This window comes from Mus musculus, chromosome 4 (assembly GCF_000001635.26).
Source record: "Mus musculus strain C57BL/6J chromosome 4, GRCm38.p6 C57BL/6J".
Taxonomy (NCBI): domain Eukaryota; kingdom Metazoa; phylum Chordata; class Mammalia; order Rodentia; family Muridae; genus Mus; species Mus musculus.
Genome location: NC_000070.6, coordinates 17,030,324 through 17,045,094, shown reverse-complemented (window position 1 = coordinate 17,045,094; position 14,771 = coordinate 17,030,324). Strand labels below are relative to the sequence as shown.

The 14,771-nt window shown below is 34.7% G+C and overlaps 1 pseudogene; it reads left to right on the top strand.

Moving 5' to 3' along the window:
• Window positions 11,240-13,530, top strand: Gm11848 (predicted gene 11848; annotated as a pseudogene).

Here is a 14,771-nt window from a genome sequence, read left to right as displayed (position 1 = left end):
AAAAGTGAAGCATTTGTCAAGTTTGTTAATTCTAAATTCATTTGATAACCTGTAAGGCACATGAGATTAAAGCTCTTTTTTCTTTAAGTTAAGGGAGAAGTTTTGAGAGGCAGTACCATTACTTTTTAGGATTTTTGGTCTTGGTGTTTGTATGAAATTCTGAGGCCTTGATTTAATTCTCTTATTATATTGTGATTTCTTTTCAGGTGTATTGTGCTAAATGAACCTTGTCAAAAAGATGAACCTTAACTTCCTTTTAAAAGCTAAGCAAAACCAAAACCAAAGAAAACCAAAAACAAAGCACAAAGTGTATATGCTTGAAAAATAATCCATACACAGAGGAAACATTATATATCTTGACTTATATGGATTTTAAATCATTTTATTTATGTACAGCATATGTAAAATAAGCAAGCATTTTATAAATATAAAATTTGGAGTAGTGTGATAATTTTACTACAAAGTTAAAATCAGCGAGTTTGCTAGTAGTGCTAGTAGTGCTACCAAAAAAAAAAAAAAAAAAAAAAAAATGTGCTAGTAGTGCTACCAAAAAAAAAAAAAATTCTGTATTGGTATTTTCAAATACATGCCTAACAGTATTCCAATTCAAAATCAATTTTTAATTCATGTATTTTCTGTATACATTTTAAAAAATCATATATCAATAGATTAGGGTCTTGTTCAACCTACATCAGAGAAGGTTCTTCTTGTAGTAATATGAGAAGAGATCCACAACTGGACAATGCAGAGTGAAGACAACACAGAGACTTTGGAGCACACAGCTCTAAATAGTTTAACTCCAAGGGAAGAGGGTCTTCCAGACACTGCAGGACTGATGCACATGTAAAGTCGGAGTGATTATGAGCCTGCAAAGGACTTTCAGAGATTCTAGCCAGATAGGATCCCAGTACTGAAAGGGCAAAGTGTACATGGGCTCTTACCCCTAAATAAGGAACTATTTGAAAATATCTACTGGCAATGTGAAAATTGTTTTTCTCCAGTGGTGTATCAACAGGGTATATGAAATAAAACTCAGGGAAGGCCACATTCTCAATGATAGCAAACAAAAATGAACACAATGAAAATTTGTGGGCTTCTGGTTTCATTTTTGTTTCTTTTATGATTTTTTTGGCTTATTGATCATCTTTTGCTTGTTTAAATTTTTGTTTTGTGGAAATTTTGGTGGTTTTTATTTTGTAAGTTTTGTTTTTTATTTCTTTGGGTTTTGTTATTGCTGTTGTTTTTGTTTGTGTTAGATTGGGTTCTTTTAAAACAGAAAAGGAAAGAAGACTATAAATGGGGAGGTAGTAAGTTTGGTAGGAATCATGAAGGAGTCAGGAGGTAAGAAAAACAGGATCAAAATGTTTAAAAAAATATATAAATTAAAATATATTGTTTTAATTTAATGTAATTCTTGATTTTTGCTTTTCTTGTTCATATCAGCTATATGAGAACATTCCATGTTGCTAAGATTTCACACATGTTCAAGTCAACAATTTCCTGCAAGATTTCAGTCAATGTGGATTCTCTTAGCAGTGTGTAACTGTGTCGGTTACATTATCCTTTGCCAATACTTTAGAAAATGTGATTCATTTGGGAAAATTTGGTAGTTGTACAATGATATCTAGTAGTACCCTAATTTATGTGTTCCTCCCTAATAATTTGGTAAAGATTTTAACCATTTGGATATTCTTTTTGAGGCCATTTCAGCCCAAGAAATTTGTACATTTTTATGTAAATTTTCTATTTCCATCAGTGTTTTTAAGGAGAGTAGTTTAATAAATGCATATGCATACTAATGTGTCCATGTCTATTTAATGCACAGTTTAACTGGATATATATTTCCCTTTTTATTATATACTTAAGATTTTTATTTTATTTTTTTCTAATTGGTAGCAGAAATAATATCTCTTTACAAGATGTCAAATGTCTCAATACATATAAATATTTATGATTTCTAACCAAGATAAATAAATCTATCTCTTCAGGCTCTGTCCCTTATTTTCATGGTACATTACTTTATTAAGATTAAAGAGAATGACCACACCGAGTATTGAGGGGAAAGAATACATTTGAAACCAATATATTAGTAATAAAAATGGAAAATAAATAAAATCACTTTTGACAATTTTTAAAAGTTAAATATGTATTTATCATACAACCCACAACTGCGAGATGCTCCAGAAAAATTAAACCTGTATTTTTAAATTATAGGAAAAAAACAAAACAAATAAACAAACAAACACAAAAACCGAGTAATAGGAATTATAGTAAAACAAGCATTGAAAAATTCTTTACATAATGACTAAAATATTAGGTACTATATCTTTTTTTTTATTTGTAGATGAGATTCAAATTAAAATAACAATTAATGGTACATAATCAATAACTTCTTCTCTAAGTCATGAATTTTAATTAAATCTGTGTTAACTCCAAGTGCTCATATTCTCTATTTTTAACAACAAACTCACATTCTTCATTGAATTAAATTTATATTTTAATAAATGTTGTCACTTTTATATTTGAGCATACTTTAAACTCATTCTGTCCCTATGTGATTTTTTTTCATGGTTTTGAAACATTTAATGTATACTTATTTTAATTTGTATAAGAGGACTCACATTCCAAAACAACTATGTAATAAGCACATTTTGAGAAAAAATAGCATAAAATATATACTTTTTTATTTCACATACATATTCTTTCCCATATTTTTTTCTTGTGGATGGTAGAACACAAATATGCTTTCAATAACATTCCATATATAATATGTTACCAGCTATAGTCAAAGTAACTTATAACAGGCCTCTTGAAATTTTTCACCTCACCTAATTGAAATTTTGTTTTCTTTCAATTCTGTTCCATTGGTCTACTTGTCTGTCACTATGCCAGTACCATGCAGTTTTGATCACAATTGCTCTGTAGTACAGTTTTAGGTTCAGCATGGTGATTCCACCAGAGGTTCTTTTATCCTTGAGAAGAGTTTTTGCTATCCTCAGTTTTTTGTTATTCCAGATGAATCTGCTGATTGCCCTTTCTAATTCGTTGAAGAATTGAGTTGGAATTTTGATGGGGATTGCATTGAATCTGTAGATTGCTTTTGGCAAGATAGCCATTTTAACAATGTTGATCCTGCCAATCCATGAGCATGGGAGATCTTTCCATCTTCTGAGATCTTCTTTAATTTCTTTCTTTAGAGACTTGAAGTTCTTATCATACAGATATTTCACTTCCTTAGTTAGAGTCATGCCAAGGTATTTTATATTATTTGTGACTATTGAGAAGGGTGTTGTTTCCCTAATTTCTTTCTCAGCCTGTTTATCCTTTGTGTACAGAAAGGCCATTGACTTGTTTGAGTTAATTTTATATCCAGCTACTTCATTGAAGCTGTTTATCAGGCTGAGGAGTTCTCTGGTGGAATTTTTAGGGTCACTTATATATACTATCATATCGTCTGCAAAAAGCGATATTTTGACTTCTTCCTTTCCAATTTGTATCCCCTTGATCTCCTTTTGTTGTCTAATTGCTCTTGCTAGGACTTCAAGTACAGTGTTGAATAGGTAGGGAGAGAGTGGACAGCCTTGTCTAGTCCCTGATTTTAGTGGGATTGCTTCCAGCTTCTCTCCATTTACTTTGATGTTGGCTACTGGTTTGCTGTAGATTGCTTTTATCATGTTTAGGTATGGGCCTTGAATTCCTGATCTTTCCAAGACTTTTATGATGAATGGGTGTTGGATTTTGTCAAATGCTTTCTCAGCATCTAAGGAGATGATCATGTGGTTTTTGTCTTTGAGTTTGTTTATATACTGGATTACATTGATGGATTTTCGTATATTGAACCATCCCTGCATCCCTGGGATGAAACCTACTTGGTCAGGATGGATGATTGTTTTGATGTGTACTTGGATTCGGTTAGCAAGAACTTTATTGAGGATTTTTGCATCGATATTCATAAGGGAAATTGGTCTGAAGTTCTCTATCTTTGTTGGGTCTTTTTGTGGTTTAGGTATCAGAGTAATTGTGGCTTCATAGAATGAGTTGGGTAGAGTACCTTCCGTTTCTTTTTTGTGGAATAGTTTGTGAAGAACTGGAATTAGGTCTTCTTTGAAGGTCTGATAGAACTCTGCACTAAACCCATCTGGTCCTGAGCCTTTTTTGGTTGGGAGACTATTAATAGTTCTATCTATAGTCTGAATGTTAATCCTTTGTGAATGAGCGGCTTGAAATATTTTATCCCATTTTGTAGTTTGTCTTTTACCTCAACTAATTACTTTCCTGTTTGTGAAGAACCTTTCTAATATCATGCCATTTTATTTGGCAACACTTGGAATTGTTTCTTATGATATTGATGGATGGGTCATAAAGTCCATGTCTATGTTTGTATCTAGAATTGTTTCCTTTGTGTTTATCTAGTAGTCTCAGTTTTGAATCTCATTAAGTTCATAGGCATATTTGATTATTCAAGGCTATGATTTTAGTTCTATAAAGGCATATATATGAATATATATATATATATATATATATATATATTGAGTAATGCAAATTGTTAATGAGGTTTTTTTCCCCTCTATTGTGTGTTTGTATAATTTCTTAAAAATTTGAGGCTATTTTAATTTATTTCTGCCTTTTATTCTATTGAATAATGTGTCCATGCATGATATTTTATTATTCCTTCTATTAGTTCTTAAAATTTTTTGCAATGCACTTGATCACATTCACTACCTCTCCCAATTCTGCATAAATATACTTCTCTCTTACTCACCCACTGAATTTTGTGTTCTCTCTCTCTCTCTCTCTCTCTCTCTCTTTCTTCCAGTTCCAATATCTGCTACTCTTATTGTCTATCAGATGTGGTCTTCCATTAGAGTGTAGTCAACCTTCAAAACGTCATGCACTTAAAAGAACCGATTCATCCTCTAGGAGCAGCTATCAACTGACTCTAGTTCTTCAGCTATGGTTGGAATCCCATAACAAATTCTCATCTTCATGAAGAGAAGACAGTCTGTCTTCAACTTACACACACCTTGTAAACTCATCACAACTATGGTGAGTTCATATGTGTAATTACCCTGTTGTGCCAATAAAACAGTTTCCTTTTAGTCATCCATTTCGTCATGCTTTCACACTGCTTTTATACTCTCTTTCAAAATAATACCTGAACTTTTGGAGAGGGGAGATTAAATCAGATCTCCCATTGAGTACTAAGCACTCCATAATCTTTTAGTCTTTACACCTTGACCACTTCAGTGTTTCTGCTTTAATTGCAATTTATTTTTAAAGATGCTTCTTTCACAAAGGTTGACAGATGCATTAGCCTATGAATATTAAAAGAGGTCATAAAGTAATTTAAATAACACTATGTTCATTTACCAGAATATGTAGAGTAGGTTCCTTCCTGGGGCCTTTGACCTATGTAACCATAGTTTCTTAACCTCAGTAACAGTGCCAGGATTAGGTTTCATCTTTAATCTACAATTTTGTTGTATACTTTAAACTCAGATGTTATAATGTTTCTATTGTTGCTCGTATAATCAAATTACTTTGGCTAATCACAGTGCTTTATTTTTTTATATGAATGGTAACATCTCATTTTTTACTAAAGAATATCATTGATATTTTGATAATGTGTGTATTGAATACTTATGTTGCTGACAATTATATAGAGATTTTAATACTACTGTTTCTGTACTTCAGGAATATTGGAATTTTTATCTCTACTATATTCCTTGATTCCTTTCTTTGGAGATTTTTAGATTTTCGTACAGAAGCATTTAGCCTTTCTGTTGGTGATTATTTGCCCTCATTTTCCCCATTATTCCTTTTTCAATTAGTTTTTTATTGACTAATTGAAAAGTTATTGAATTTTACATTGATAATATGGTATAAAATAGATTAATATTAATATTTTAGACAGCTGTTAGATATAATATTCATATTAGATATTCTTGGTTCTTATATTCATTTAACAGGGTGATTAGATTACCAAAATTCTACGTAAGTACTATACTCGTCTGGCACTTGGCTCCTGAAGTAGATTCAGGATCAAAGAAAAAATTGTGTACTATGAAATCAGAGATTTTGAGATTTATCATATACTTGAGTATAACAGGTATATGACAGTTATTATACCATGGCATGGAATAGAATGAGTGTGGCTATAAATTATCTCTTATTGTCTTCAATATACCTAAGAGAAAATTTAATATTTGAAGCAATCAATGCATCACAATAGTAAAGTAAGACTTAGTTCTGAATATCCAGACATGAAAAAATATTTGTAGAACTCTTAAACAGTAAAACAACAACAACAAAACGTTTAGAGATATGGCTTAATCTGAATTTTAATTTTTAACTGAAATAATTACTTGGTAATTTTTCATAAGACTGGTTTTAAAATAATCCTAATTATCTATTTTATTTTATTCCAGAAATGTAGAACTAAGAAATGAACAAATCTTACAAAGTGTATATAATTTTTATCCAATTAGTATTAAAATTAATAATAAAATGAAATCTATTTAGTAGTAAATGTATACTAATATTAACTATTGCTCATAAATGTAATTATTATACCTTTCCAAGTAAAACAGGAACTGCTACAAAAAATTAGTATTATTTTACTTTTGTACACTTGACAAGTCAGTCCAATAACTTTAAGACATATGTATATATGACATAATTGGAATAAAATAAAAGAAACAATTTCTGTTGGAAACAATACATTTCATACTATAGATCAAAGAAAATATGATTTCCTTCCAATTTATAGGAGTTTATAAGTTTTCTAAATGTTAAAATCAATTTAAAGATGTTAATAAAATTCTGAACACATTGACAAATCAAAGCTGGTCTCATTTATCAATTGTTAATCTTAGAGTATAAACCATTGGTGTTCTGTTCAGGAAATTTTTCTCTGTGCTTATGTGTTCGAGGCTCTTCCCCACATTCTCTTTTATTAGATTCAGTGTATCTGGTTTTAAGTGGAGGTCCTTGATCCACTTGGAATTGAGCTTTGTACAAGGAGATAAGAATGGATCAATACACATTCTTCTACATGATGACCTCCAGTTTAGCCAGCACCATTTGTTGAAAAAACTGTCTTTTTTCTACTGGATGGTTTTAGATCCTTTGCCAAAGAGAAGGTGACCATAGGCTTGTGGGTTCATTTCTGGAACTTCATTTTTATTCCATTGATTTACCTGCCTATCACTATACAAATAACATACAGGGTTTTTTGTTTCTGTTTTTGTTTTTATTTTTGTTTTTTTAATCACTATTAATGTACTACAGCTTGATGTCAGGGAAAGTGATTCCGCCAGAAGTTCTTTTATTATTGAGAATTTTTCAGTTTCCTGGGATTTTAGTTTTTCCAAATGAATTTGCAATTAGCTCTTTCTATGAGGAATTGAGTTGGAATTTTGATGAGGATTCCATTGAATCTTTAGATTGCTTTCAGCAAGAAGACAATATTTATATATTAACCCTACCAATCCATGAATTTGGGAGTTCTTTCTACCTTCTGAGATCTTCAATTTCTTTCTTCAGGAACTTAAAGTTCTTGTTATACTGATCTTTAACATGCTTGGTCAATGGCACACCAAGGTATTTTATATTACTTGTGACTATTGTGAAGGGTGTTTTTTCCCTATTTTTTCTCAGCCTGTTTATTTTTTTAATAAAGGAAGACTACTGATTTATTTGAGTTAATTTTATAGTGTAAGATCAAAAATGGACAAATGAAACCTTGTAAAATTGCAAAGATTCTGTAAGGCAAAGGACACTGTCAATAGGACAAAATGGCAACCAACAGATGGGAAAAGATCTTTCCAATCCAACATCCAATAGAAAGCTAATATCCTCTATGTACAAAGATCTTAAGAAGTTAGACTCCAGAGAACCAAATATCCCTCTTAAAATGGGGTACAGAGCTAAACAAAGAATTCTCAACTGAGGAATACTGAATGGCCAAGAAGCAACTAAAGAAATGTTCAACATCCTAAGCCATATGGGAAATGCAAATCAAAACTACCCTGAGATTTCACCTCACACCAGTCAGAATGGCTAAGATAAAAAACTCAGGTGACAGCAGATGCTGGTGAGTATGTGAAGAAAGAGGAACACTCCTCCTTTGCTGGTGGGATTGAAAGCTGGTACAAGTGCTCTGGAAATCAGTATGGTTTTTCCTCAGAAAACTGGACATAGTACTACCTGAGACCACTCCTGGGCATATACCCAAAAGATGCTACAAGAATTATCAAGGACAAATGCACCACTATGTTCATAGCAGCCTGATTTATAATAGCCAGAAGCAGGAAAGAACTTAGATGTCCCTCAACAGAGGAATAAATACAGAAAATGTGACATATTTATACAATGGAGTACTACTCAGCTATTAAAAATAATGAATTCATGAAATTCTTAGGCAAATGGATAGAACTAGAAGATACCATCCTGAGTGAGGTAATCTAATCACAAAAGAACACACATGGTATACAGTCACTGATAATTGGACATTAGCCCCAAAGATTGGAATACCTAAGATAAAACTCACAAATCATTTTAAGCTCAAGAAGAATGAAGACCGAAATGTGGATCCTTCAATTCTTTTCAGATGGGGGAACAAAATACTCATGGTAGGTAGAGGGTGGGAGGTACTTGGGAGGATGTAAGGAGAAGGAGGGGGAAGACGTGCTGGATCAGGAATGAGAGAAGACAAGGATGATATACAGAGGGCCAGGGATTTGAACAGACCTGTGTAGCAATTGGAGAGGGGTAAATGTGGGTAACCATCAGCAAGTCCCAGATGCCAGGAAAGCAAGAAGCTCCCAGGATCCAACAGGGATGAGATTAGCCGAATTGCCGAACAAAGGAGAGGGAGACCATATCCAAAGTTTAGGCAAGACAACTGGTAGGGGACTGGGACTACGTACTCATCTCCAAAATTTTATCCCAAAAGGGCTCCTGTCTAAAGGAAATGCAGGAACAAAGTGTGGAACAGAGCATGAAGGAAAGGCCATCCCAGAGACTGTCCCACCTGGGAATCCATCCCATATACAGACACTAAACCCAGACACTATACCCAGACACTATTGTGGATGCCAATGTTCCTTGCTGACAGGAACCTGTTATAGCTGTCTCCTGAGAGGCTTTTCCAGAGCCTGATAAAGACAGAGGCAGATGCTTGCAACCAACCATTGGACTTAGCATGGGGTCCTCAATGGAGGAGTTAGAGAAAGCACTGAAGGAGCTGAAGGGGTTTGCAACCCCATAGGAAGAACAACAATATCAACCAGCGAAACACCCCAGAGCTCCCAGGGAATAAACTACCAACCAAAGAGTACACATGGAGGCACCCATGGCTCCAATTTCATATGTAACAGAGGATGGCATTGTTGGGCATCACTGGGAGGAAAGGTCCTTGGAACTATGAAGGCTTGATGCCCTAGTGTAGGAGAATGTCAGGGTGATGAAGTGGGAGTATCCACATAGAAGCAGGGGGAAGGGATGAAGAAAGAGAGGATTTACAAAGGGGAAATCAGGAAAGGGGATAACATTTGAAATGTAAATACATAAAATATCCAATAAAAACAAATAGAAGCTGAAGTAAAGTAATATTTAACATAGCCACAAAATTAAACTATGTAAGAACAAGTCTAAAATTATATAAAGGAAAATTTGCAGAAATTTATAAAACCTTTACAAAGATGCAAAGGAAAGTCTAAATAAATGGAATGATAGCAGGGTTTTAATGATAAATTATATTTCATTAGATTATCGTTTTGATTCAGGTATTACCAATATAACAAAAGAATTTTTCAAAAGACTTATTTAGTTTTTTCTTTACATCAAGTCTTTTTTATTAATAACTTTATTTGTTTACATTTTAAATATTATCTCCCTTCCTGGTCTTCCCATAATGAACCACCGAATCCATACCTGTCACCTTTGCTTCTAAGAGGATGCCCCCTTACATACCCCACTGCTTCTTTACCCCTCTAGCATCCCCCTTCTCTGTGGTATCAAGCTTCCATAGTACCAAGCACCTCCCCTTTCACTGATGCCAGATGGGCAGCCCTTTGCTACATATGTCATGGGAGTCATGAACTGGCCCATGTATACTGTTTGGTTGGTAGTTTAGTCCCTAAGATATATGAGGGGTCAGGTTCGTTGATATTGTTGTTCTTCCTATGGGGTTGCAATTCCCTTCTGCTCCTTCAGCCCTTCCCCTAACTCTTCTTTTGAGGTCCCCAAGCTCAGCCCAATGGTTGGCTGTAAGTATCTGCATCTGTCTTAGGTGCTAGATGGAGGGAATGTTACTGGAGGGCCTTTCCTTTAGCCTCTGTCCTCACTTTTGTCCCTACATTTCCTTTAGACAGGGACAATTCTGGATTAAAAATTTTAAGGTGGGTGGGTAGCCGAATTACTCTACTGGGGAGGTGATCTCTTCAGGTTCTATCTACCTGCTGTTGGTTAATTCAGCTGTAATTCCCTTTTCTGTTAAGTTGCTAGTGTAGGGTCTCTACAATTTTATTATAAAGGTACTCGGTTCTATGGAATTTCCTCTTAGCACTGCTTTCATTGTGTCCTATGAGTTTGAGTATGCTATACATTCATTTTCATTAATTTCTAGAAACTCTTTAATGTCTTTTTTTAATGTCTTCCCTGACAAAGTTATCATTGAGTAGAGTGTTACTCAGTATCCATGAGTATGTGAGCTTTCTGTTGTTTTTGTTGATATTGAGGCCAGCCTTACTCTCTGGTGATCTGATAGAATGCATGGGATTATTTCAATCTTCTTGTATCTGTTAAGGCTTGTTTTGTGTCTGATTATGGTCAATTTTGGAGAAGGTAGCATAAGGTGCTGAGAAAAAGATATATTCTCTTCTTTCAGGGTGAAAAGTTTTGTAGATATCTGTTAAATCCATTGGGTTCATTACTTCTGTTAGTTTCACTGTGTCTCCAATGAGATTCTGTTTCCATGCGCTATCAATTGGTAAGAGTGGGGTGTTGAAGTCTCCCAGTGTTCTTCTGTGAGGATCAATGTCCCGTTTTCAGCTTTACTAACTTTTCTTTTACAAAGGTGGGTGCTCTGGGCATTTGGGGCTTAGATATTCAGAATTGAGAGTTCACCTTTGTGGATTGTTCCTTTCATAAATATGAACTGTCATTCCCCATCTCTTTTGATAATTTTTGGTTGTAAGTCTCTTTTATTGGATATTTGAATGGTTACTCCAGCACTTTGTTCTTCTCATGGTTACACTGGTGGAGGAGGAGGATGCCAGGAGCTTGGCAGCTTGGGACCAGGGGGCACGGGGTGCCAAGGCTGCTGCCACCACCACCACCATCACCTCTCCCTCCTGGTGCCCAAGAAGTGAGAAAGGAGGACAAGTGATATTGGGGTATGCGACTGGAGAGGGTTGGTGACCGGACAACAATGGGCAGATATCTCTAAACTCAACATCTACAGTATCATCCACTAGCTGCTGGAAGTGAGAGTGCTCAAGCCAGGCAGGAATGGCCAGCTCCAGGAGAGCAAAATTCAAGGACTCTGTCTAAACTCTCTGGGGATCTTCCTCAGTCAGCCTATCCTTTTAAAACGTGAAGCACTGCTCAAGATATGTGGTGGCATCCACAGGCAGTACTGATTTGCTCTATCTGTTTGAATGTGGTAGCTTCCCTCCAGAAAGCAACTATTTGTTTCTCAGGGACTATATGGACAGGGGCAAATAGACACTAGAGATGATCTGTCTCTTGTTGGCCTATAAAATCAAGTATCTGGAGAAATTTTTCTTATCAGAAGGAACCATGAGTGCATAAGCATCAATAGAATTTATGGATTTTATGATGACTGTAAAAGAAGATACAACATTAAGCTGTGGAAAACGTTCATAGACTGTTTCAACTGGTTATCAATAGCAGTCATTGTGAATGAGAAGATATTCTGCTGTTATGGAGGTTTCTCACCAGCTCTTCAATCTATGGAGCAGATTCGGCAAATCATATGAGACCAACTGACGTACCAGATCAAAGTCTTCCTTGTGAACTTTTGTGGTCTGACCTCAATAAAGATGTCTTGGGATGGGGTGAAAATGACAGAGGAGTGTCCTTCACATTTGGTGAAGGATTAGTTCCAAAATTTCTCCATAAGCATGATTTGGATCTTATATGTAGAGTCCATCAGATGGTTAAAGATGGGTGTGAGTTTTTTGTAAGGAAGCAGTTAGTCACTCACTTTTCTGCACCCAACTACTATGGTGAGTTTGACAATGCAGGCTCCATGATGAGTATGGATGAAACCCTCATGTGTTTTTTACAGATTTTTAAAGCCTGTAGGATAAAAGAAGCCCAATATTATGAGACCTATCACACCACCACAGGCCATGATCACAAAGCAAACAAAGAAATAAATGTCACTTGACACTACCTTTTTTGGGACTTGTAACATAGTATACATAACCTTCTTTTTAAACTGTAATATGTGTTTGTCAGCTTACCCAGGTTAACCTGCCAGGCCTTTCTCCATTTTTATTACTGCTGGCACTTGCTGGTTATAGCAGCTGGGGAAAGCCATGCCATTCTCAAGAAAGCATTTCGTTGTTGTTGTTTGTTTGTTTGTTTGCTTTTAATCTGTTTCCTTGGCAGATGACTCTGATGATGGTGTTATGCTGTACACCCTGGCAGTTTATCTTGTCTGAGGGGAAAGTATACAATTGATCTTTTTAAAAAATTTAGTATAAATCACGAATAATATAAATGCTTGTTTTCTTTATGATATAAAGAGAGTCGTAAGGTACACGTATCTGTACATGTAATTGTCATAAATGCATTCTGTTCATGCAAACCACTGTGAATATTTTTTCAAGTTTGTTTGAAAGAGACTTCTTTCCCTCATTGTCTTGTCATGTACAAAATAGTGTCTGCAGCTGTCCCTAGTAGGAGTGACCTGCCACCCACCCTGCCCAGACTATCTGAAGCACACTCCCTCATTAAGTACACTGAATGATGATTAAAGCCATTATTTTCAATGTCTGTGATTCCTTTCTAAAGCCAAAGTTTCTGTTGGACTCTACTGGCATGCCCTGGACGTGAGATGGCTGTGTATACAGGCATGGGGACTCAGAAAGAGGTTATTTTAACTAGCAATAGTGATTTGGTGCTTGGTAAGCTATTAATGATGGAAGTTAATGACACTTTGTACAGTTTCCATATAGTCTATTCACTGAGTAATTGTTTTACACTTGAATCAGGCCTGAACTGATCCATTTAGAAAACTCCAAATTATAGAAACAACACTGTCCTATACGAGTGACCAATAATGATTTCTTTGGCTACATTCTTTATTCTGTAGTGACATTGAGGCTTATAAATCAAAAGGAAATAACTTGCTGTCTACCAGTTTATACAAAACTCACAATATCTATGACCTTTTAAAACAATGACGTGTTAAAATGGATCTTTTCTCACAGATTCCTGTGTAGAATGCCATGTGGTGAAAATGTTTTCAGACTTATTAAATTTAAGATTATTAACAACAAAAAGGATGGCTACTCCAGCTTGTTTCTTGGGACCATTTGCTTGGAAATTTTTTCAGTCTTTTATTCTGAGTAGTGTCTGTCTTTGTCACTTATGTGTCTCCTGCATGCAACAAAATCCTAGGTTTTGTTTATATATCCAGTCTGTTACCCTCTATCTTTTTATTGGGAATTGAGTCCCTTGATGGTGAAAGATATTAAAGATCAATGAGTGTTGGTTGCTGTTATTTTTGTTGTTACTGGTGGTATCATGCTTGTGTGGTTCTTTTATTTTTGGTGTAGTGTGAGATGACTAGTTTATTGGTTTTTCTTGGCTGTAGTTGCGCTCTTTGTGTTGGAATTTTCTTTCTTTTATTCTATGTAGGGCTGGGTTAGTGGAAAAATATTGTTTGAATTTGATTTTCTCATGAAATATCTTGGTTTCTCCACCTATGGTGATTGAGAATTTTGCTGTATATAATAGCATGGGCTGGCATTTGTACTCTTAGGGTCTATATGATATCTCTCCAAGATCTTCTAGTTTTTAGAGTCTCTGTTGAGAATCTGATGTAATTCTGATATGTCTGCTTTTATGTGTTACTTAGCCATTTTCCATTGATGCTTTTAATATTCTATCTTTGTCTGTGCACTTAGTGTTTTGATTATTATTATGACAAAAGAAATTTCTTTTCTGGAAGAATCTATTTGGTGTTCTGTAGGCTTCTTGTACATTTATGACCATTTCTTTCTTTAGGTTAGGAAAGTTTTCTTTATAATTTTATTGATAATGTTTCCTGGCCCTTTGCACTGGGAATCTTCTCTCTCTTCTATTCCTATTATTCCTAGGTTTCTTTTTTTTCATTGTGTCTAAAATTTCCTGGATGTTTTGTGTTAGGAGATTTTTGCACTTTGTATTTTCTTTGACTGTTGTTTCAGTATCTTCTATGGTATCCTTTATGTCTGAGATTTCTCTTCTATATCTTGTATTCTGTAGTGATGTTTGCATCTGTAACTCATAATCTCTTTCCTACATTTTACTTCTCCAGGGTTGCCTTCTTTTTTGATTTCTTTGTTGTTTCTATTTCTATTTTTTAGATCCTGGATAGTTTTGTTCAATTCCTTCACCTGTTCGATTGTGTTTTCCTGTGTTTCTTTAAGGTGTTTATGGATTTCCTCTTTAAGGGTTTCTACCTGTATTCTCCTGTATTTCTTTAAGGGAGTTATTTATGTTCTACTTAAGGTCTTCTATCATCTTCACAA